Raw genomic sequence first — 21,564 nt, forward strand, 5'->3', positions numbered from 1 at the left:
ATTTCTTTTTTGCATTATGATGTCATAATCAGACCACTTTTTTCCCTATGGGAGACCAACTAGGAACCTCAGGTGCCGTAAGCTTTTGTTTATTTCTTTTTTGCATTATGATGTCATAATCAGACCACTTTTTTCCCTCTCCAGAAGCGTCTTGTCTTTTGTCTCAACCAGAGTTTGATATTCTACCAACATTAGCGAGATCTCATTCTCTTAATTTCCCTTACGGCCATACCAGTCTGAAAATGCCTGATCTCGTCAGATCTCGGAAGCCATCCAGACTCGGGACTGGTTAGTACTTGTATGGGAGACCAACTAGGAACCTCAGGTGCCGTAAGCTTTTGTTTATTTCTTTTTTGCATTATGATGTCATAATCAGACCACTTTTTTCCCTATCCAGAAGCGTCTTGTCTTTTGTCCCAACCAGAGTTTGATATTCTACCAACATTAGCGAGATCGCATTCTCTGAATTTCACTTACGGCCATACCAGTCTGAAAATGCCTGATCTCGTCAGATCTTGGAAGCCATCCAGACTCGGGCCTGGTTAGTATTTGTATTGGAGACCAACTAGGAATCTCAGGTGCCGTAAGCTTTTGTTTATTTCTTTTTTGCATTATGATGTCATAATCAGACCACTTTTTTCCCTAACCAGAAGCGTCTTGTCTTTTGTCCCAACCAGAGTTTGATATTCTACCAACATTAGCGAGATCGCATTCTCTTAATTTCACTTACGGCCATACCAGTCTGAAAATGCCAGATCTCGGAAGCCATCCAGACTCGGGCCTGGTTAGTATTTGTATGGGAGACCAACTAGGAACCTCAGGTGCCGTAAGCTTTTGTTTATTTCTTTTTTGCATTATGATGTCATAATCAGACCACTTTTTTCCCTATGGGAGACCAACTAGGAACCTCAGGTGCCGTAAGCTTTTGTTTATTTCTTTTTTGCATTATGATGTATAATCAGACCACTTTTTTCCCTATCCAGAAGCGTCTTGTCTTTTGTCGCAACCAGAGTTTGATATTCTACCAACATTAGCGAGATCGCATTCTCTTAATTTCACTTACGGCCATACCAGTCTGAAAATGTCAGATCTCGGAAGCCATCCAGACTCGGGCCTGGTTAGTACTTGTATGGGAGACCAACTAGGAACCTCAGGTGCCGTAAGCTTTTGTTTATTTCTTTTTTGCATTATGATGTCATAATCAGACCACTTTTTTCCCTATGGGAGACCAACTAGGAACCTCAGGTGCCGTAAGCTTTTGTTTATTTCTTTTTTGCATTATGATGTCATAATCAGACCACTTTTTTCCCTATCCAGAAGCGTCTTGTCTTTTGTCGCAACCAGAGTTTGATATTCTACCAACATTAGCGAGATCGCATTCTCTTAATTTCACTTACGGCCATATCAGTCTGAAAATGCCAGATCTCGGAAGCCATCCAGACGCGGGCCTGGTTAGTACTTGTATGAGAGACCAACTAGGAACCTCAGGTGCCGTAAGCTTTTGTTTATTTCTTTTTTGCATTATGATGTCATAATCAGACCACTTTTTTCCCTATCCAGAAGCGTCTTGTCTTTTGTCGCAACCAGAGTTTGATATTCTACCAACATTAGCGAGATCGCATTCTCTTAATTTCACTTACGGCCATACCAGTCTGAAAATGCCTGATCTCGCAAGCCATCCAGACTTGGGCCTGGTTAGTACTTGTATGGGAGACCAACTAGGAACCTCAGGTGCCGTAAGCTTTTGTTTATTTCTTTTTTGCATTATGATGTCATAATCAGACCACTTTTTTCCCTATGGGAGACCAACTAGGAACCTCAGATGCCGTAAGCTTTTGTTTATTTCTTTTTTGCATTATGATGTCATAATCAGACCACTTTTTTCCCTATGGGAGACCAACTAGGAACCTCAGGTGCCGTAAGCTTTTGTTTATTTCTTTTTTGCATTATGATGTCATAATCAGACCACTTTTTTCCCTCTCCAGAAGCGTCTTGTCTTTTGCCTCAACCAGAGTTTGATATTCTACCAACATTAGCGAGATCTCATTCTCTTAATTTCCCTTACGGCCATACCAGTCTGAAAATGCCTGATCTCGTCAGATCTCGGAAGCCATCCAGACTCGGGACTGGTTAGTACTTGTATGGGAGACCAACTAGGAACCTCAGGTGCCGTAAGCTTTTGTTTATTTCTTTTTTGCATTATGATGTCATAATCAGACCACTTTTTTCCCTATCCAGAAGCGTCTTGTCTTTTGTCCCAACCAGAGTTTGATATTCTACCAACATTAGCGAGATCGCATTCTCTGAATTTCACTTACGGCCATACCAGTCTGAAAATGCCTGATCTCGTCAGATCTTGGAAGCCATCCAGACTCGGGCCTGGTTAGTATTTGTATGGGAGACCAACTAGGAACCTCAGGTGCCGTAAGCTTTTGTTTATTTCTTTTTTGCATTATGATGTCATAATCAGACCACTTTTTTCCCTAACCAGAAGCGTCTTGTCTTTTGTCCCAACCAGAGTTTGATATTCTACCAACATTAGCGAGATCGCATTCTCTTAATTTCACTTACGGCCATACCAGTCTGAAAATGCCAGATCTCGGAAGCCATCCAGACTCGGGCCTGGTTAGTATTTGTATGGGAGACCAACTAGGAACCTCAGGTGCCGTAAGCTTTTGTTTATTTCTTTTTTGCATTATGATGTCATAATCAGACCACTTTTTTCCCTATGGGAGACCAACTAGGAACCTCAGGTGCCGTAAGCTTTTGTTTATTTCTTTTTTGCATTATGATGTATAATCAGACCACTTTTTTCCCTATCCAGAAGCGTCTTGTCTTTTGTCGCAACCAGAGTTTGATATTCTACCAACATTAGCGAGATCGCATTCTCTTAATTTCACTTACGGCCATACCAGTCTGAAAATGTCAGATCTCGGAAGCCATCCAGACTCGGGTCTGGTTAGTACTTGTATGGGAGACCAACTAGGAACCTCAGGTGCCGTAAGCTTTTGTTTATTTCTTTTTTGCATTATGATGTCATAATCAGACCACTTTTTTTCCCTATGGGAGACCAACTAGGAACCTCAGGTGCCGTAAGCTTTTGTTTATTTCTTTTTTGCATTATGATGTCATAATCAGACCACTTTTTTCCCTATCCAGAAGCGTCTTGTCTTTTGTCGCAACCAGAGTTTGATATTCTACCAACATTAGCGAGATCGCATTCTCTTAATTTCACTTACGGCCATATCAGTCTGAAAATGCCTGATCTCGTCAGATCTCGGAAGCCATCCAGACGCGGGCCTGGTTAGTACTTGTATGGGAGACCAACTAGGAACCTCAGGTGCCGTAAGCTTTTGTTTATTTCTTTTTTGCATTATGATGTCATAATCAGACCACTTTTTTCCCTATCCAGAAGCGTCTTGTCTTTTGTCGCAACCAGAGTTTGATATTCTACCAACGTTAGCGAGATCGCATTCTCTTAATTTCACTTACGGCCATACCAGTCTGAAAATGCCTGATCTCGCAAGCCATCCAGACTTGGGCCTGGTTAGTACTTGTATGGGAGACCAACTAGGAACCTCAGGTGCCGTAAGCTTTTGTTTATTTCTTTTTTGCATTATGATTTCATACTCAAACCACTTTTTTCCCTATGGGAGACCAACTAGGAACCTCAGGTGCCGTAAGCTTTTGTTTATTTCTTTTTTGCATTATGATGTCATAATCAGACCACTTTTTTCCCTATCCAGAAGCGTCTTGTCTTTTGTCGCAACCAGAGTTTGATATTCTACCAACATTAGCGAGATCGCTTTCTCTTAATTTCCCTTACGGCCATACCAGTCTGAAAATGCCTGATCTCGTCAAATCTCGGAAGCCATCCAGACTCGGGCCTGGTTAGTACTTGTATGGGAGACCAACTAGGAACCTCAGGTGCCGTAAGCTTTTGTTTATTTCTTTTTTGCATTATGATGTCATAATCAGAGTACTTTTTTCCCTATGGGAGACCAACTAGGAACCTCAGGTGCCGTAAGCTTTTGTTTATTTCTTTTTTGCATTATGATGTCATAATCAGACCACTTTTTTCCCTCTCCAGAAGCGTCTTGTCTTTTGTCTCAACCAGAGTTTGATATTCTACCAACATTAGCGAGATCGCATTCTCTTAATTTCCCTTACGGCCATACCAGTCTAAAAATGCCTGATCTCGTCAGATCTCGGAAGCCATCCAGACTCGGGACTGGTTAGTACTTGTATGGGAGACCAACTAGGAACCTCAGGTGCCGTAAGCTTTTGTTTATTTCTTTTTTGCATTATGATGTCATAATCAGACCACTTTTTTCCCTATCCAGAAGCGTCTTGTCTTTTGTCCCAACCAGAGTTTGATATTCTACCAACATTAGCGAGATCGCATTCTCTTAATTTCACTTACGGCCATACCAGTCTGAAAATGCCTGATCTCGTCAGATCTCGGAAGCCATCCAGACTCGGGCCTGGTTAGTACTTGTATGGGAGACCAACTAGGAACCTCAGGTGCCGTAAGCTTTTGTTTATTTCTTTTTTGCATTATGATGTCATAATTAGACCACTTTTTTCCCTATCCAGAAGCGTCTTGTCTTTTGTCGCAACCAGAGTTTGATATTCTACCAACATTAGCGAGATCGCATTCTCTTAATTTCGCTTACGGCCATACCAGTCTGAAAATGCCTGATCTTGTCAGATCTCGGAAGCCATCCAGACTCGGGCCTGGTTATTACTTGTATGGGAGACCAACTAGGAACCTCAGGTGCCGTAAGCTTTTGTTTATTTCTTTTTTGCATTATGATGTCATAATCAGACCACTTTTTTCCCTATGGGAAACCAAGTAGGAACCTCAGGTGCCGTAAGCTTTTGTTTATTTCTTTTTTGCATTATGATGTCATAATCAGACCACTTTTTTCCCTATCCAGAAGCGTCTTGTCTTTTGTCGCAACCAGAGTTTGATATTCTACCAACATTAGCGAGATCGCATTCTCTTAATTTCCCTTACGGCCATACCAGTCTGAAAATGCCTGATCTCATCAGATCTTGGAAGCCATCCAGACTCGGGCCTGGTTAGTACTTGTATGGGAGACCAACTAGGAACCTCAGGTGCCGTAAGCTTTTGTTTATTTCTTTTTTGCATTATGATGTCATAATCAGACCACTTTTTTCCCTATGGGAGACCAACTAGGAACCTCAGGTGCCGTAAGCTTTTGTTTATTTCTTTTTTGCATTATGATGTCATAATCAGACCACTTTTTTCCCTATCCAGAAGCGTCTTGTCTTTTGTCGCAACCAGAGTTTGATATTCTACCAACATTAGCGAGATCGCATTCTCTTAATTTCCCTTACGGCCATACCAGTCTGAAAATGCCTGATCTCGTCAGATCTCGGAAGCCATCCAGACTCGGGCCTGGTTAGTACTTGTATGGGAGACCAACTAGGAACCTCAGGTGCCGTAAGCTTTTGTTTATTTCTTTTTTGCATTATGATGTCATAATCAGACCACTTTTTTCCCTATCCAGAAGCGTCTTGTCTTTTGTCGCAACCAGAGTTTGATATTCTACCAACATTAGCGAGATCGCATTCTCTTAATTTCACTTACGGCCATACCAGTCTGAAAATGCCTGATCTCGTCAGATCTCGGAAGCCATCCAAACTCGGGCCTGGTTAGTACTTGTATGGGAGACCAACTAGAAACCTCAGGTGCCGTAAGCTTTTGTTTATTTCTTTTTTGCATTATGATGTCATAATCAGACCACTTTTTTCCCTATCCAGAAGCGTCTTGTCTTTTGTCGCAACCAGAGTTTGATATTCTACCAACATTAGCGAGATCGCATTCTCTTAATTTCACTTACGGCAATACTAGTCTGAAAATGCCTGATCTCGTCAGATCTCGGAAGCCATCCAGACTTGGGCCTGGTTAGTACTTGTATGGGAGACCAACTAGGAACCTCAGGTGCCGTAAGCTTTTGTTTATTTCTTTTTTGCATTATGATGTCATAATCAGACCACTTTTTTCCCTATCCAGACGCATCTTGTCTTTTGTCGCAACCAGAGTTTGATATTCTACCAACATTAGCGAGATCGCATTCTCTTAATTTCACTTACGGCCATACCAGTCTGAAAATGCCTGATCTCGTCAGATCTCGGAAGCCATCCAGACTCGGGCCTGGTTAGTACTTGTATGGGAGACCAACTAGGAACCTCAGGTGGCGTGAGCTTTTGTTTATTTCTTTTTTGCATTATGATGTCATAATCAGACCACTTTTTTCCCTATGGGAGACCAACTAGGAACCTCAGGTGCCGTAAGCTTTTGTTTATTTCTTTTTTGCATTATGATGTCATAATAAGACCACTTTTTTCCCTATCCAGAAGTGTCTTGTCTTTTGTCGCAACCAGAGTTTGATGTTCTACCAACATTAGCGAGATCGCATTCTCTTAATTTCACTTACGGCCATACCAGTCTGAAAATGCCTGATCTCGTCAGATCTCGGAAGCCATCCAGACACGGGCCTGGTTAGTACTTGTATGGGAGACCAACTAGGAACCTCAGGTGCCGTAAGCTTTTGTTTATTTCTTTTTTGCATTATGATGTCATAATTAGACCACTTTTTTCCCTATCCAGAAGCGTCTTGTCTTTTAACGCAACCAGAGTTTGATATTCTACCAACATTAGCGAGATCGCATTCTCTTAATTTCGCTTACGGCCATACCAGTCTGAAAATGCCTGATCTTGTCAGATCTCGGAAGCCATCCAGACTCGGGCCTGGTTAGTACTTGTATGGGAGACCAACTAGGAACCTCAGGTGCCGTAAGCTTTTGTTTATTTCTTTTTTGCATTATGATGTCATAATCAGACCACTTTTTTCCCTATGGGAGACCAAGTAGGAACCTCAGGTGCCGTAAGCTTTTGTTTATTTCTTTTTTGCATTATGATGTCATAATCAGACCACTTTTTTCCCTATCCAGAAGCGTCTTGTCTTTTGTCGCAACCAGAGTTTGATATTCTACCAACATTAGCGAGATCGCATTCTCTTAATTTCCCTTACGGCCATACCAGTCTGAAAATGCCTGATCTCATCAGATCTTGGAAGCCATCCAGACTCGGGCCTGGTTAGTACTTGTATGGGAGACCAACTAGGAACCTCAGGTGCCGTAAGCTTTTGTTTATTTCTTTTTTGCATTATGATGTCATAATCAGACCACTTTTTTCCCTATGGGAGACCAACTAGGAACCTCAGGTGCCGTAAGCTTTTGTTTATTTCTTTTTTGCATTATGATGTCATAATCAGACCACTTTTTTCCCTATCCAGAAGCGTCTTGTCTTTTGTCGCAACCAGAGTTTGATATTCTACCAACATTAGCGAGATCGCATTCTCTTAATTTCCCTTACGGCCATACCAGTCTGAAAATGCCTGATCTCGTCAGATCTCGGAAGCCATCCAGACTCGGGCCTGGTTAGTACTTGTATGGGAGACCAACTAGGAACCTCAGGTGCCGTAAGCTTTTGTTTATTTCTTTTTTGCATTATGATGTCATAATCAGACCACTTTTTTCCCTATCCAGAAGCGTCTTGTCTTTTGTCGCAACCAGAGTTTGATATTCTACCAACATTTGCGAGATCGCATTCTCTTAATTTCACTTACGGCCATACCAGTCTGAAAATGCCTGATCTCGTCAGATCTCGGAAGCCATCCAAACTCGGGCCTGGTTAGTACTTGTGTGGGAGACCAACTAGGAACCTCAGGTGCCGTAAGCTTTTGTTTATTTCTTTTTTGCATTATGATGTCATAATCAGACCACTTTTTTCCCTATCCAGAAGCGTCTTGTCTTTTGTCGCAACCAGAGTTTGATATTCTACCAACATTAGCGAGATCGCATTCTCTTAATTTCACTTACGGCCATACTAGTCTGAAAATGCCTGATCTCGTCAGATCTCGGAAGCCATCCAGACTTGGGCCTGGTTAGTACTTGTATGGGAGACCAACTAGGAACCTCAGGTGCCGTAAGCTTTTGTTTATTTCTTTTTTGCATTATGATGTCATAATCAGACCACTTTTTTCCCTATCCAGACGCATCTTGTCTTTTGTCGCAACCAGAGTTTGATATTCTACCAACATTAGCGAGATCGCATTCTCTTAATTTCACTTACGGCCATACCAGTCTGAAAATGCCTGATCTCGTCAGATCTCGGAAGCCATCCAGACTTGGGCCTGGTTAGTACTTGTATGGGAGACCAACTAGGAACCTCAGGTGCCGTAAGCTTTTGTTTATTTCTTTTTTGCATTATGATGTCATAATCAGACCACTTTTTTCCCTATGGAGACCAACTAGGAACCTCAGGTGCCGTAAGCTTTTGTTTATTTCTTTTTTGCATTATGATGTCATAATCAGACCACTTTTTTCCCTATCCAGAAGCGTCTTGTCTTTTGTCGCAACCAGAGTTTGATATTCTACCAACATTAGCGAGATCGCATTCTCTTAATTTCACTTACGGCCATACCAGTCTGAAAATGCCTGATCTCGTCAGATCTTGGAAGCCATCCAGACTCGGGCCTGGTTAGTACTTGTATGGGAGACCAACTAGGAACCTCAGGTGGCGTGAGCTTTTGTTTATTTCTTTTTTGCATTATGATGTCATAATCAGACCACTTTTTTCCCTATGGGAGACCAACTAGGAACCTCAGGTGCCGTAAGCTTTTGTTTATTTCTTTTTTGCATTATGATGTCATAATAAGACCACTTTTTTCCCTATCCAGAAGTGTCTTGTCTTTTGTCGCAACCAGAGTTTGATATTCTACCAACATTAGCGAGATCGCATTCTCTTAATTTCACTTACGGCCATACCAGTCTGAAAATGCCTGATCTCGTCAGATCTCGGAAGCCATCCAGACACGGGCCTGGTTAGTACTTGTATGGGAGACCAACTAGAAACCTCAGGTGCCGTAAGCTTTTGTTTATTTCTTTTTTGCATTATGATGTCATAATCAGACCACTTTTTTCCCTATCCAGAAGCGTCTTGTCTTTTGTCGCAACCAGAGTTTGATATTCTACCAACATTAGCGAGATCGCATTCTCTTAATTTCACTTATGGCCATACCATTCTGAAAATGCCTGATCTCGTCAGAACTCGGAAGCCATCCAGACTTGGGCCTGGTTAGTACCTGTATGGGAGACCAACTAGGAACCTCAGGTGCCGCAAGCTTTTGTTTATTTCTTTTTTGCATTATGATGTCATAATCAGACCACTTTTTTCCCTATCCAGAAGCGTCTTGTCTTTTGTCGCAACCAGAGTTTGATATTCTACCAACATTACATAGTTACATAGTTAGATAGCTGAAAAGAGACTTGCGTCCATCAAGTTCAGCCTTCCTCACACCTGTTTTTTGCTGTTGATCCAAAAGAGAAAAAAAAAAAAAAAAAAAAAAAAAACCCCAGTTTGAAGCACAATTTTGCAACAAGCTAGGACAAAAAATTCCTTATTGACCCCAGAATGGCAGTCAGATTTATCCTTGAATCAAGCAGTTATTACCCTACATTGAAAGATTATATCCTTGAATATTCTGTCTTTGCAAGTATGCATCTAGTAGCTGTTTGAACATCTGTATGGACTCTGATAAAACCACTTCTTCAGGCAGAGAATTCCACATCCTGATTGTTCTTACAGTAAAAAAACCTTTCCTTTGCCTTAGACGAAATCTTCTTTCTTCCAGTCTAAACGCATGGCCTCGTGTCCTATGTAAAGTCCGGTTTGTGAATAGATTTCCACACAATGGTTTGTATTGGCCCCGAATATATTTGTATAATGTTATCATATCCCCTCTCAGGCGACGTTTTTCTAAACTAAATAGGTTTAAATTTGTTAACCTTTCTTCATAGCTGATATGTTCCATTCCTTTTATTAATTTTGTAGCCCGCCTCTGCACTTTTTCTAGTGCCATGATATCCTTCTTTAGAACAGGTGCCCAAAATTGCACAGCATATTCAATATGTGGTCTTACCAGTGATTTATAGAGAGGCAAAATGATATTCTCGTCCCGAGAATGAATGCCCTTTTTCATGCATGACAATACCTTACTGGCCTTGGCCACTGCTGATTGACATTGCACATTGTTGCATAGTTTGTTGTCTATAACAATTCCCAAGTCCTTTTCGTGTGTTGTTATCCCTAATTCGCTTCCATTAAGGGTATACGTTGCTTGTGTATTCTTTACGCCGAAGTGCATAACTTTGCATTTTTCAACATTAAATTTCATCTGCCATTTGAGTGCCCAGTCCTCCAGTCTATCTAAATCCTTCTGCAGCAAAGTAATATCTTGCTCACATTGTATTATTTTACAAAGTTTTGTGTCATCTGCAAACACTGAAACATGACTTTCAATGCTGTCTTCAAGATCATTTATAAAAATGTTAAATAGAAGGGGTCCCAGAACAGACCCCTGAGGGACACCACTTGCCACCTCTGTCCAGCTTGAAAATTTACCATTAACGACAACTCTTTGTATTCTGTTTTTAAGCCAATGTTCTACCCAAGAACAAGCATTTTCATCGAGACCGATTTCCTTGAGTTTGAACACTAATCTTTTGTGTGGAACTGTATCAAATGCCTTGGCAAAATCCAAATAGATCACATCCACTGCAACACCCTGATCTATACTTCTACTTACTTCTTCGTAGAACGCAATCAAGTTAGTTTGACATGACCTGTGCTTCATAAAACCGTGCTGATTTTTGCTGATAACCATATTCTTCTCAAGGAATTCTTGAATATTATCCCTTAATAACCTTTCAAATATTTTACCAGCCACAGAAGTTAAGCTCACAGGTCTATAATTTCCAGGCAAGGATTTTGAACCCTTTTTGAATATAGGAACCACATCTGCCTTCCTCCAATCCTCCGGAACACTTCCTGAAAGAAAAGAATCTTGAAAGATTAAAAACAGAGGTTCACTTATTTCTACACTTAGTTCCTTAAGTACACGTGGATGGATACCGTCAGGCCCTGGAGCTTTGTTTATATTAACTTTCTTTAGTTGCTGCAGCACATTGTCTTGAGTTAACCAATTACAATTATTCTGCAAGTTTTTAGTAGCAATCATTTGCACATCTATTGCCATGGGTTCTTCTTTAATATATACGGAGGAGAAATAGTTATTTAGAATTCCTGCCTTTTCTTGGTCTTCATTAACTAACACCCCCGTTTCAGTTTTAAGTGTACCTATACTTTCATTTTTGGGTTTTTTGGAATTTATGTACTTAAAAAATGCTTTGGGGTTGGTTTTGCTCTCTTTAGCTATCATTTTTTCATTTTGAAGTTTAGCAAGTTTAATTGCCTTTTTGCACGCATTATTTGCTTTCTTATATCTTTTATAAGATGCATCTGATTTGTCTGATTTAAATGCTTTAAATGCCCTTTTCTTATTTTTAATCTCTTGTTTTACTTCTCTACTAAGCCACATTGGTTTTAATTTGTTTCTTTTATACTTATTTCCCAATGGTACATACTGAGAAATGTACCTTTCTAATATTTGTTGGAAGATGATCCATTTATCCTCAGTGTTCTTTTCACTAAAGAGTTTATGCCAGTCAATATATTGTAAAGCTTCCCTTATCTTATTGAAATTGGCCTTTTTAAAATTATATGTTTTAGTATACCCCATGTGCTTTTGTTTTTTTGAGTTTATTTCAAAGGACACTATATTGTGATCACTATTTCCCAAGTGCTCACCTACTTGAATGTTGGTCAAAAGATCAACGTTGTTTGTTAAAACCAGGTCCAGACAAGCGTCCATTCTAGTTGGTGCTTGTACAAGTTGTGACATGAAGTTGTCATTTAACAAGTTTAAAAACCTAATTCCCTTTGCTGAGCTACCAGTCCCTATGTCCCAATTTATGTCTGGGTAATTAAACATTAGCGAGATCGCATTCTCTTAATTTCACTGACGCCATACCAGTCTGAAAATGCCTGATCTCGTCAGATCTCGGAAGCCATCCAGACTCGGGTCTGGTTAGTACGTGTATGGGAGACCAACTAGGAACCTCAGGTGCTGTAAGCTTTTGTTTATTTCTTTTTTGCATTATGATGTCATAATCAGACCACTTTTTTCCATATCCAGAAGCGTCTTGTCTTTTGTCGCAACCAGAGTTTGATATACTACCAACATTAGCGAGATCGCATTCTCTTAATTTCACTTACGGCCATACCAGTCTGAAAATGCCTGGTCTCGTCAGATCTCGGAAGCCATCCAGACTCGGGCCTGGTTAGTACTTGTATGGGAGACCAACTAGGAACCTCAGGTGCCGTAAGCTTTTGTTTATTTATTTTTTGCATTATGATGTCATAATCAGACCACTTTTTTCCCTATGGGAGACCAACTAGGAACCTCAGGTGCCGTAAGCTTTTGTTTATTTCTTTTTTGCATTATGATGTCATAATAAGACCACTTTTTTCCCTATCCAGAAGTGTCTTGTCTTTTGTCGCAACCAGAGTTTGATATTCTACCAACATTAGCGAGATCGCATTCTCTTAATTTCACTTACGGCCATACCAGTCTGAAAATGCCTGATCTCGTCAGATCTCGGAAGCCATCCAGACACGGGCCTGGTTAGTACTTGTATGGGAGACCAACTAGGAACCTCAGGTGCCGTAAGCTTTTGTTTATTTCTTTTTTGCATTATGATGTCATAATCAGACCACTTTTTTCCCTATCCAGAAGCGTCTTGTCTTTTGTCGCAACCAGAGTTTGATATTCTACCAACATTAGCGAGATCGCATTCTCTTAATTTCACTTACGGCTATACCAGTCTGAAAATGCCTGATCTCGTCAGATCTCGGAAGTCATCCAGACTTGGGCCTGGTTAGTACTTGTATGGGAGACCAACTAGGAACCTCAGGTGCCGTAAGCTTTTGTTTATTTCTTTTTTGCATTATGATGTCATAATCAGACCACTTTTTTCCCTATCCAGAAGCGTCTTGTCTTTTGTCGCAACCAGAGTTTGATATTCTACCAACATTAGCGAGATCGCATTCTCTTAATTTCACTTATGGCCATACCATTCTGAAAATGCCTGATCTCGTCAGAACTCGGAAGCCATCCAGACTTGGGCCTGGTTAGTACCTGTATGGGAGACCAACTAGGAACCTCAGGTGCCGTAAGCTTTTGTTTATTTCTTTTTTGCATTATGATGTCATAATCAGACCACTTTTTTCCCTATCCAGAAGCGTCTTGTCTTTTGTCGCAACCAGAGTTTGATATTCTACCAACATTAGCGAGATCGCATTCTCTTAATTTCACTTACGGCCATACCAGTCTGAAAATGCCTGATCTCGTCAGATCTCGGAAGCCATCCAGACTTGGGCCTGGTTAGTACCTGTATGGGAGACCAACTAGGAACCTCAGGTGCCGTAAGCTTTTGTTTATTTCTTTTTTGCATTATGATGTCATAATCAGACCACTTTTTTCCCTATCCAGAAGCGTCTTGTCTTTTGTCGCAACCAGAGTTTGATATTCTACCAACATTAGCGAGATCGCATTCTCTTAATTTCACTTACGGCCATACCAGTCTGAAAATGCCTGATCTTGTCAGATCTCGGAAGCCATCCAGACTCGGGCCTGGTTAGTACTTGTATGGGAGACCAACTAGGAACCTCAGGTGCCGTAAGCTTTTGTTTATTTCTTTTTTGCATTATGATGTCATAATCAAACCACTTTTTTCCCTATGGGAGACCAAGTAGGAACCTCAGGTGCCGTAAGCTTTTGTTTATTTCTTTTTTGCATTATGATGTCATAATCAGACCACTTTTTTCCCTATCCAGAAGCGTCTTGTCTTTTGTCGCAACCAGAGTTTGATATTCTACCAATATTAGCGAGATCGCATTCTCTTAATTTCCCTTACGGCCATACCAGTCTGAAAATGCCTGATCTCATCAGATCTTGGAAGCCATCCAGACTCGGGCCTGGTTAGTACTTGTATGGGAGACCAACTAGGAACCTCAGGTGCCGTAAGCTTTTGTTTATTTCTTTTTTGCATTATGATGTCATAATCAGACCACTTTTTTCCCTATGGGAGACCAACTAGGAACCTCAGGTGCCGTAAGCTTTTGTTTATTTCTTTTTTGCATTATGATGTCATAATCAGACCACTTTTTTCCCTATCCAGAAGCGTCTTGTCTTTTGTCGCAACCAGAGTTTGATATTCTACCAACATTAGCGAGATCGCATTCTCTTAATTTCACTTACGGCCATACCAGTCTGAAAATGCCTGATCTCGTCAGATCTCGGAAGCCATCCAGACTCGGGCCTGGTTAGTACTTGTATGGAAGACCAACTAGGAACCTCAGGTGCCGTAAGCTTTTGTTTATTTCTTTTTTGCATTATGATGTCATAATCAGACCACTTTTTTCCCTATGGGAGACCAACTAGGAACCTCAGGTGCCGTAAGCTTTTTTTTATTTCTTTTTTGCATTATGATGTCATAATCAGACCACTTTTTTCCCTATGGGAGACCAACTAGGAACCTCAGGTGCCGTAAGCTTTTTTTTATTTCTTTTTTGCATTATGATGTCATAATCAGACCACTTTTTTCCCTATCCAGAAGCGTCTTGTCTTTTGTCGCAACCAGAGTTTGATATTCTACCAACATTAGCGAGATCGCATTCTCTTAATTTCCCTTATGGCCATACCAGTCTGAAAATGCCTGATCTCGTCAGATCTCGGAAGCCATCCAGACTCGGGCCTGGTTAGTACTTGTATTTGAGACCAACTAGGAACCTCAGGTGCCGTAAGCTTTTGTTTATTTATTTTTTGCATTATGATGTCATAATCAGACCAATTATTTTCCCTATGCAGAAGCGTCTTGTCTTTTGTCGCAACCAGAGTTTGATATTCTACCAACATTAGCGAGATCGCATTCTCTTAATTTCACTTACGGCCATACCAGTCTGAAAATGCCTGATCTCATCAGATCTCGGAAGCCATCCAGACTCGGGCCAGGTTAGTACTTGTATGGGAGACCAACTAGAAACCTCAGGTGCCGTAAGCTTTTGTTTATTTCTTTTTTGCATTATGATGTCATAATCAGACCACTTTTTTCCCTATCCAGAAGCGTCTTGTCTTTTGTCGCAACCAGAGTTTGATATTCTACCAACATTAGCGAGATCGCATTCTCTTAATTTCACTTACGGCCATACCAGTCTGAAAATGCCTGATCTCGTCAGATCTCGGAAGCCATCCAGACTCGGGCCTGGTTAGTACTTGTATGGGAGACCAACTAGGAACCTCAGGTGCCGTAAGCTTTTTTTTATTTTATTTTTTGCATTATGATGTCATAATCAGACCACTTTTTTCCCTATCCAGAAGCGTCTTGTCTTTTGTCGCAACCAGAGTTTGATATTCTACCAACATTAGCGAGATCGCATTCTCTTAATTTCACTTACGGCCATACCAGTCTGAAAATGCCTGATCTCGTCAGATCTCGGAAGCCATCCAGACTCGGGCCTGGTTAGTACTTGTATGGGAGACCAACTAGGAACCTCAGGTGCCGTAAGCTTTTGTTTATTTCTTTTTTGCATTATGATGTCATAATCAGACCACTTTTTTCCCTATAGAGAAGCGTCTTGTCTTTTGTCGCAACCAGAGTTTGATATTCTACCAACATTAGCGAGATTGCATTCTCTTAATTACACTTATGGCCATACCAGTCTGAAAATGCCTCATCTCGTCAGATCTCAGAAGCCATCCAGACTCGGGCCTGGTTAGTACTTGTATGGGAGACCAACTAGGAACCTCAGGTGCCGTAAGCTTTTGTTTATTTCTTTTTTGCATTATGATGTCATAATCAGACCACTTTTTTCCCTATGGGAGACCAACTAGGAACCTCAGGTGCCGTAAGCTTTTGTTTATTTCTTTTTTGCATTATGATGTCATAATCAGACCACTTTTTTCCCTATGGGAGACCAACTAGGAACCTCAGGTGCCGTAAGCTTTTGTTTATTTATTTTTTGCATTATGATGTCATAATCAGACCACTTTTTTCCCTATCCAGAAGCGTCTTGTCTTTTGTCGCAACCAGAGTTTGATATTCTACCAACATTAGCGAGATCGCATTCTCTTAATTTCCCTTACGGCCATACCAGTCTGAAAATGCCTGATCTCGTCAAATCTCGGAAGCCATCCAGACTCGGGCTTGGTTAGTACTTGTATGGGAGACCAACTAGGAACCTCAGGTGCCGTAAGCTTTTGTTTATTTCTTTTTTGCATTATGATGTCATAATCAGACCACTTTTTTCCCTATGGGAGACCAACTAGGAACCTCAGGTGCCGTAAGCTTTTGTTTATTTCTTTTTTGCATTATGATGTCATAATCAGACCACTTTTTTCCCTATGGGAGACCAACTAGGAACCTCAGGTGCCGTAAGCTTTTGTTTATTTCTTTTTTGCATTATGATGTCATAATCACACCACTTTTTTCCCTATCCAGAAGCGTCTTGTCTTTTGTCGCAACCAGAGTTTGATATTCTACCAACATTAGCGAGATCGCATTCTCTTAATTTCACTTACGGCCATACCAGTCTGAAAATGCCTGATCTCGTCAGATCTCGGAAGCCATCCAGACTCGGGCCTGGTTAGTACTTGTATGGGAGACCAACTAGGAACCTCAGGTGCCGTAAGCTTTTGTTTATTTCTTTTTTGCATTATGATGTCATAATCAGACCATTTTTTTCCCTATGGGAGACCAACTAGGAACCTCAGGTGCCGTAAGCTTTTGTTTATTTCTTTTTTGCATTATGATGTCATAATCAGACCACTTATTTCCCTATTCAGAAGCGTTTTGTCTTTTGTCGCAACCAGAGTTTGATATTCTACCAACATTAGCGAGATCGCATTCTCTTCATTTCCCTTACGGCCATACCAGTCTGAAAATGCCTGATCTCGTCAGATCTTGGACGCCATCCAGACTCGGGCCTGGTTAGTACTTGTATGGGAGACCAACTAGGAACCTCAGGTGCCGTAAGCTTTTGTTTATTTCTTTTTTGCATTATGATGTCATAATCAGACCACTTTTTTCCCTATAGAGAAGCGTCTTGTCTTTTGTCGCAACCAGAGTTTGATATTCTACCAACATTAGCGAGATTGCATTCTCTTAATTTCACTTATGGCCATACCAGTCTGAAAATGCCTGATCTCGTCTTACTCAGAAGCCATCCAGACTCGGGCCTGGTTAGTACTTGTATGGGAGACCAACTAGGAACCTCAGGTGCCGTAAGCTTTTGTTTATTTCTTTTTTGCATTATGATGTCATAATCAGACCACTTTTTTCCCTATCCAGAAGCGTCTTGTCTTATGTCGCAACCAGAGTTTGATATTCTACCAACAAAAGTGAGATCGCATTCTTTTAATTTCACTTACGGCCATACAAGTCTGAAAATGCCTGATCTCGTCAGATCTCGATAGCCATCCAGACTCGGGTCTGGTTAGTACTTGCATGGGAGACCAACTAGGAACCTCAGGTGCCGTAAGCTTTTGTTTATTTCTTTTTTGCATTATGATGTCATAATCAGACCACTTTTTTCCCTATCCAGAAGCGTCTTGTCTTTTGTCGCAACCAGAGTTTGATATTCTACCAACATTAGCGAGATCGCATTCTCTTAATTTCACTTACGGCCATACCAGTCTGAAAATGCCTGATCTCGTCAGATCTCGGAAGCCATCCAGACTCGGGCCTGGTTAGTACTTGTATGGGAGACCAACTAGGAACCTCAGGTGCCGTAAGCTTTTGTTTATTTCTTTTTTGCATTATGATGTCATAATCAGACCACTTTTTTCCCTATGGGAGACCAACTAGGAACCTCAGGTGCCGTAAGCTTTTTTTTATTTCTTTTTTGCATTATGATGTCATAATCAGACCACTTTTTTCCCTATGGGAGACCAACTAGGAACCTCAGGTGCCGTAAGCTTTTTTTTATTTCTTTTTTGCATTATGATGTCATAATCAGACCACTTTTTTCCCTATCCAGAAGCGTCTTGTCTTTTGTCGCAACCAGAGTTTGATATTCTACCAACATTAGCGAGATCGCATTCTCTTAATTTCCCTTATGGCCATACCAGTCTGAAAATGCCTGATCTCGTCAGATCTCGGAAGCCATCCAGACTCGGGCCTGGTTAGTACTTGTATTTGAGACCAACTAGGAACCTCAGGTGCCGTAAGCTTTTGTTTATTTATTTTTTGCATTATGATGTCATAATCAGACCAATTATTTTCCCTATGCAGAAGCGTCTTGTCTTTTGTCGCAACCAGAGTTTGATATTCTACCAACATTAGCGAGATCGCATTCTCTTAATTTCACTTACGGCCATACCAGTCTGAAAATGCCTGATCTCATCAGATCTCGGAAGCCATCCAGACTCGGGCCAGGTTAGTACTTGTATGGGAGACCAACTAGAAACCTCAGGTGCCGTAAGCTTTTGTTTATTTCTTTTTTGCATTATGATGTCATAATCAGACCACTTTTTTCCCTATCCAGAAGCGTCTTGTCTTTTGTCGCAACCAGAGTTTGATATTCTACCAACATTAGCGAGATCGCATTCTCTTAATTTCACTTACGGCCATACCAGTCTGAAAATGCCTGATCTCGTCAGATCTCGGAAGCCATCCAGACTCGGGCCTGGTTAGTACTTGTATGGGAGACCAACTAGGAACCTCAGGTGCCGTAAGCTTTTTTTTATTTTATTTTTTGCATTATGATGTCATAATCAGACCACTTTTTTCCCTATCCAGAAGCGTCTTGTCTTTTGTCGCAACCAGAGTTTGATATTCTACCAACATTAGCGAGATCGCATTCTCTTAATTTCACTTACGGCCATACCAGTCTGAAAATGCCTGATCTCGTCAGATCTCGGAAGCCATCCAGACTCGGGCCTGGTTAGTACTTGTATGGGAGACCAACTAGGAACCTCAGGTGCCGTAAGCTTTTGTTTATTTCTTTTTTGCATTATGATGTCATAATCAGACCACTTTTTTCCCTATAGAGAAGCGTCTTGTCTTTTGTCGCAACCAGAGTTTGATATTCTACCAACATTAGCGAGATTGCATTCTCTTAATTTCACTTATGGCCATACCAGTCTGAAAATGCCTCATCTCGTCAGATCTCAGAAGCCATCCAGACTCGGGCCTGGTTAGTACTTGTATGGGAGACCAACTAGGAACCTCAGGTGCCGTAAGCTTTTGTTTATTTCTTTTTTGCATTATGATGTCATAATCAGACCACTTTTTTCCCTATGGGAGACCAACTAGGAACCTCAGGTGCCGTAAGCTTTTGTTTATTTCTTTTTTGCATTATGATGTCATAATCAGACCACTTTTTTCCCTATGGGAGACCAACTAGGAACCTCAGGTGCCGTAAGCTTTTGTTTATTTATTTTTTGCATTATGATGTCATAATCAGACCACTTTTTTCCCTATCCAGAAGCGTCTTGTCTTTTGTCGCAACCAGAGTTTGATATTCTACCAACATTAGCGAGATCGCATTCTCTTAATTTCCCTTACGGCCATACCAGTCTGAAAATGCCTGATCTCGTCAGATCTCGGAAGCCATCCAGACTCGGGCCTGGTTAGTACTTGTATGGGAGACCAACTAGGAACCTCAGGTGCCGTAAGCTTTTGTTTATTTCTTTTTTGCATTATGATGTCATAATCAGACCACTTTTTTCCCTATGGGAGACCAACTAGGAACCTCAGGTGCCGTAAGCTTTTGTTTATTTATTTTTTGCATTATGATGTCATAATCAGACCACTTTTTTCCCTATGGGAGACCAACTAGGAACCTCAGGTGCCGTAAGCTTTTGTTTATTTCTTTTTTGCATTATGATGTCATAATCAGACCACTTTTTTCCCTATCCAGAAGCGTCTTGTCTTTTGTCGCAACCAGAGTTTGATATTCTACCAACATTAGCGAGATCGCATTCTCTTAATTTCACTTACGGCCATACCAGTCTGAAAATGCCTGATCTCGTCAGATCTCGGAAGCCATCCAGACTCGGGCCTGGTTAGTACTTGTATGGGAGACCAACTAGGAACCTCAGGTGCCGTAAGCTTTTGTTTATTTCTTTTTTGCATTATGATGTCATAATCAGACCACTTTTTTCCCTATAGAGAAGCGTCTTGTCTTTTGTCGCAACCAGAGTTTGATATTCTACCAACATTAGCGAGATCGCATTCCCTTAATTTCACTTACGGCCATACCAGTCTGAAAATGCCTGATCTCGTCAGATCTCGGAAGCCATCCAGACTCGGGCCTGGTTAGTACTTGTATGGGAGACCAACTAGGAACCTCAGGTGCCGTAAGCTTTTGTTTATTTCTTTTTTGCATTATGATGTCATAATCAGACCACTTTTTTTCCCTATGGGAGACCAACTAGGAACCTCAGGTGCCGTAAGCTTTTGTTTATTTCTTTTTTGCATTATGATGTCATAATCAGACCACTTTTTTCCCTATGGGAGACCAACTAGGAACCTCAGGTGCCGTAAGCTTTTGTTCATTTCTTTTTTGCATTATGATGTCATAATCAGACCACTTTTTTCTCTATCAAGAAGCGTCTTGTCTTTTGTCGCAACCAGAGTTTGATATTCTACCAACATTAGCGAGATCGCATTCTCTTAATTTCACTTACGGCCATACCAGTCTGAAAATGCCAGATCTCGGAAACCATCCAGACTCGGGCCTGGTTAGTACTTGTATGGGAGACCAACTAGGAACCTCAGGTGCCGTAAGCTTTTGTTTATTTCTTTTTTGCATTATGATGTCATAATCAGACCACTTTTTTCCCTATCCAGAAGCAGATTGTCTTTTGTCGCAACCAGAGTTTGATATTCTACCAACATTAGCGATATCGCATTCTCTTAATTTCACTTACGGCCATACCAGTCTGAAAATGCCTGATCTCGTCAGATCTCGGAAGCCATCCAGACTCGGGCCTGGTTAGTACTTGTATGGGAGACCAACTAGGAACTTCAGGTGCCGTAAGCTTTTGTTTATTTCTTTTTTGCATTATGATATCATAATCAGACCACTTTTTTCCCTATCCAGAAGCGTCTTGTCTTTTGTCGCAACCAGAGTTTGATATTCTACCAACATTAGCGAGATCGCATTCGCTTAATTTCACTTACGGCCATACCAGTTTGAAAATGCCTGATCTCGTCAGATCTCGGAAGCCATCCAGACTTGGGCCTGGTTAGTACTTGTATGGGAGACCAACTAGGAACCTCAGGTGCCGTAAGCTTCTGTTTATTTCTTTTTTGCATTATGATGTCATAATCAGTCCACTTTTTTCCCTATCCAGAAGCATCTTGTCTTTTATCGCAACCAGAGTTTGATATTCTACCAACATTAGCGAGATCGCATTCGCTTAATTTCAATTACGGCCATACCAGTCTGAAAATGCCTGATCTCGTCAGATCTCGGAAGCCATCCAGACTCGGGCCTGGTTAGTACTTGTATGGGAGACCAACTAGGAACCTCAGGTGCCGTAAGCTTTTGTTTATTTCTTTTTT

At 41.0% G+C, this 21,564-nt stretch overlaps 54 pseudogenes; all 54 read left to right on the forward strand.

Annotated features, from left to right (window-relative positions):
- The first annotated feature begins 218 nt into the window (after window positions 1–218).
- Window positions 219–337, forward strand: LOC134598075 (5S ribosomal RNA; annotated as a pseudogene).
- Window positions 338–471: 134 nt separating this feature from the next.
- Window positions 472–590, forward strand: LOC134588805 (5S ribosomal RNA; annotated as a pseudogene).
- A 1,469-nt stretch (window positions 591–2,059) lies between these two features.
- LOC134598076 (5S ribosomal RNA) lies at window positions 2,060–2,178 on the forward strand (annotated as a pseudogene).
- Window positions 2,179–2,312: 134 nt separating this feature from the next.
- Window positions 2,313–2,431, forward strand: LOC134597818 (5S ribosomal RNA; annotated as a pseudogene).
- Window positions 2,432–3,233: 802 nt separating this feature from the next.
- Window positions 3,234–3,352, forward strand: LOC134597221 (5S ribosomal RNA; annotated as a pseudogene).
- A 468-nt stretch (window positions 3,353–3,820) lies between these two features.
- Window positions 3,821–3,939, forward strand: LOC134597595 (5S ribosomal RNA; annotated as a pseudogene).
- A 225-nt stretch (window positions 3,940–4,164) lies between these two features.
- On the forward strand, window positions 4,165–4,283 carry LOC134588579 (5S ribosomal RNA; annotated as a pseudogene).
- Window positions 4,284–4,417: 134 nt separating this feature from the next.
- LOC134589901 (5S ribosomal RNA) lies at window positions 4,418–4,536 on the forward strand (annotated as a pseudogene).
- A 134-nt stretch (window positions 4,537–4,670) lies between these two features.
- Window positions 4,671–4,789, forward strand: LOC134597415 (5S ribosomal RNA; annotated as a pseudogene).
- Window positions 4,790–5,014: 225 nt separating this feature from the next.
- LOC134595943 (5S ribosomal RNA) lies at window positions 5,015–5,133 on the forward strand (annotated as a pseudogene).
- A 225-nt stretch (window positions 5,134–5,358) lies between these two features.
- Window positions 5,359–5,477, forward strand: LOC134594585 (5S ribosomal RNA; annotated as a pseudogene).
- Window positions 5,478–5,611: 134 nt separating this feature from the next.
- On the forward strand, window positions 5,612–5,730 carry LOC134598220 (5S ribosomal RNA; annotated as a pseudogene).
- A 134-nt stretch (window positions 5,731–5,864) lies between these two features.
- LOC134596306 (5S ribosomal RNA) lies at window positions 5,865–5,983 on the forward strand (annotated as a pseudogene).
- A 134-nt stretch (window positions 5,984–6,117) lies between these two features.
- Window positions 6,118–6,236, forward strand: LOC134597939 (5S ribosomal RNA; annotated as a pseudogene).
- Window positions 6,237–6,461: 225 nt separating this feature from the next.
- Window positions 6,462–6,580, forward strand: LOC134594982 (5S ribosomal RNA; annotated as a pseudogene).
- Window positions 6,581–6,714: 134 nt separating this feature from the next.
- LOC134594671 (5S ribosomal RNA) lies at window positions 6,715–6,833 on the forward strand (annotated as a pseudogene).
- A 225-nt stretch (window positions 6,834–7,058) lies between these two features.
- Window positions 7,059–7,177, forward strand: LOC134595944 (5S ribosomal RNA; annotated as a pseudogene).
- Window positions 7,178–7,402: 225 nt separating this feature from the next.
- On the forward strand, window positions 7,403–7,521 carry LOC134594586 (5S ribosomal RNA; annotated as a pseudogene).
- Window positions 7,522–7,655: 134 nt separating this feature from the next.
- Window positions 7,656–7,774, forward strand: LOC134596539 (5S ribosomal RNA; annotated as a pseudogene).
- Window positions 7,775–7,908: 134 nt separating this feature from the next.
- LOC134594932 (5S ribosomal RNA) lies at window positions 7,909–8,027 on the forward strand (annotated as a pseudogene).
- A 134-nt stretch (window positions 8,028–8,161) lies between these two features.
- On the forward strand, window positions 8,162–8,280 carry LOC134597319 (5S ribosomal RNA; annotated as a pseudogene).
- Window positions 8,281–8,504: 224 nt separating this feature from the next.
- Window positions 8,505–8,623, forward strand: LOC134588423 (5S ribosomal RNA; annotated as a pseudogene).
- A 225-nt stretch (window positions 8,624–8,848) lies between these two features.
- LOC134597338 (5S ribosomal RNA) lies at window positions 8,849–8,967 on the forward strand (annotated as a pseudogene).
- Window positions 8,968–9,101: 134 nt separating this feature from the next.
- Window positions 9,102–9,220, forward strand: LOC134588121 (5S ribosomal RNA; annotated as a pseudogene).
- A 2,985-nt stretch (window positions 9,221–12,205) lies between these two features.
- On the forward strand, window positions 12,206–12,324 carry LOC134595554 (5S ribosomal RNA; annotated as a pseudogene).
- A 225-nt stretch (window positions 12,325–12,549) lies between these two features.
- LOC134594983 (5S ribosomal RNA) lies at window positions 12,550–12,668 on the forward strand (annotated as a pseudogene).
- Window positions 12,669–12,802: 134 nt separating this feature from the next.
- Window positions 12,803–12,921, forward strand: LOC134588710 (5S ribosomal RNA; annotated as a pseudogene).
- A 134-nt stretch (window positions 12,922–13,055) lies between these two features.
- Window positions 13,056–13,174, forward strand: LOC134597211 (5S ribosomal RNA; annotated as a pseudogene).
- A 134-nt stretch (window positions 13,175–13,308) lies between these two features.
- LOC134589414 (5S ribosomal RNA) lies at window positions 13,309–13,427 on the forward strand (annotated as a pseudogene).
- A 134-nt stretch (window positions 13,428–13,561) lies between these two features.
- Window positions 13,562–13,680, forward strand: LOC134596421 (5S ribosomal RNA; annotated as a pseudogene).
- Window positions 13,681–13,905: 225 nt separating this feature from the next.
- On the forward strand, window positions 13,906–14,024 carry LOC134595945 (5S ribosomal RNA; annotated as a pseudogene).
- A 225-nt stretch (window positions 14,025–14,249) lies between these two features.
- Window positions 14,250–14,368, forward strand: LOC134595679 (5S ribosomal RNA; annotated as a pseudogene).
- Window positions 14,369–14,684: 316 nt separating this feature from the next.
- Window positions 14,685–14,803, forward strand: LOC134589112 (5S ribosomal RNA; annotated as a pseudogene).
- Window positions 14,804–14,938: 135 nt separating this feature from the next.
- On the forward strand, window positions 14,939–15,057 carry LOC134595199 (5S ribosomal RNA; annotated as a pseudogene).
- A 134-nt stretch (window positions 15,058–15,191) lies between these two features.
- On the forward strand, window positions 15,192–15,310 carry LOC134589913 (5S ribosomal RNA; annotated as a pseudogene).
- A 135-nt stretch (window positions 15,311–15,445) lies between these two features.
- On the forward strand, window positions 15,446–15,564 carry LOC134589926 (5S ribosomal RNA; annotated as a pseudogene).
- A 134-nt stretch (window positions 15,565–15,698) lies between these two features.
- Window positions 15,699–15,817, forward strand: LOC134597944 (5S ribosomal RNA; annotated as a pseudogene).
- A 316-nt stretch (window positions 15,818–16,133) lies between these two features.
- LOC134587831 (5S ribosomal RNA) lies at window positions 16,134–16,252 on the forward strand (annotated as a pseudogene).
- A 316-nt stretch (window positions 16,253–16,568) lies between these two features.
- On the forward strand, window positions 16,569–16,687 carry LOC134589937 (5S ribosomal RNA; annotated as a pseudogene).
- Window positions 16,688–16,912: 225 nt separating this feature from the next.
- Window positions 16,913–17,031, forward strand: LOC134598158 (5S ribosomal RNA; annotated as a pseudogene).
- Window positions 17,032–17,165: 134 nt separating this feature from the next.
- Window positions 17,166–17,283, forward strand: LOC134588879 (5S ribosomal RNA; annotated as a pseudogene).
- A 134-nt stretch (window positions 17,284–17,417) lies between these two features.
- LOC134589064 (5S ribosomal RNA) lies at window positions 17,418–17,536 on the forward strand (annotated as a pseudogene).
- A 134-nt stretch (window positions 17,537–17,670) lies between these two features.
- LOC134589949 (5S ribosomal RNA) lies at window positions 17,671–17,789 on the forward strand (annotated as a pseudogene).
- Window positions 17,790–18,105: 316 nt separating this feature from the next.
- On the forward strand, window positions 18,106–18,224 carry LOC134589113 (5S ribosomal RNA; annotated as a pseudogene).
- A 135-nt stretch (window positions 18,225–18,359) lies between these two features.
- LOC134595200 (5S ribosomal RNA) lies at window positions 18,360–18,478 on the forward strand (annotated as a pseudogene).
- A 134-nt stretch (window positions 18,479–18,612) lies between these two features.
- Window positions 18,613–18,731, forward strand: LOC134589961 (5S ribosomal RNA; annotated as a pseudogene).
- Window positions 18,732–18,866: 135 nt separating this feature from the next.
- LOC134589972 (5S ribosomal RNA) lies at window positions 18,867–18,985 on the forward strand (annotated as a pseudogene).
- A 134-nt stretch (window positions 18,986–19,119) lies between these two features.
- Window positions 19,120–19,238, forward strand: LOC134597945 (5S ribosomal RNA; annotated as a pseudogene).
- Window positions 19,239–19,554: 316 nt separating this feature from the next.
- On the forward strand, window positions 19,555–19,673 carry LOC134594587 (5S ribosomal RNA; annotated as a pseudogene).
- A 316-nt stretch (window positions 19,674–19,989) lies between these two features.
- Window positions 19,990–20,108, forward strand: LOC134589984 (5S ribosomal RNA; annotated as a pseudogene).
- Window positions 20,109–20,242: 134 nt separating this feature from the next.
- Window positions 20,243–20,361, forward strand: LOC134589996 (5S ribosomal RNA; annotated as a pseudogene).
- A 560-nt stretch (window positions 20,362–20,921) lies between these two features.
- On the forward strand, window positions 20,922–21,040 carry LOC134589048 (5S ribosomal RNA; annotated as a pseudogene).
- A 134-nt stretch (window positions 21,041–21,174) lies between these two features.
- Window positions 21,175–21,293, forward strand: LOC134594347 (5S ribosomal RNA; annotated as a pseudogene).
- A 134-nt stretch (window positions 21,294–21,427) lies between these two features.
- LOC134595695 (5S ribosomal RNA) lies at window positions 21,428–21,546 on the forward strand (annotated as a pseudogene).
- The last annotated feature ends 18 nt before the right edge of the window (window positions 21,547–21,564 follow it).

The sequence above is a fragment of the Pelobates fuscus genome, chromosome 2 (assembly GCF_036172605.1).
Source record: "Pelobates fuscus isolate aPelFus1 chromosome 2, aPelFus1.pri, whole genome shotgun sequence".
Lineage (NCBI taxonomy): Eukaryota > Metazoa > Chordata > Amphibia > Anura > Pelobatidae > Pelobates > Pelobates fuscus.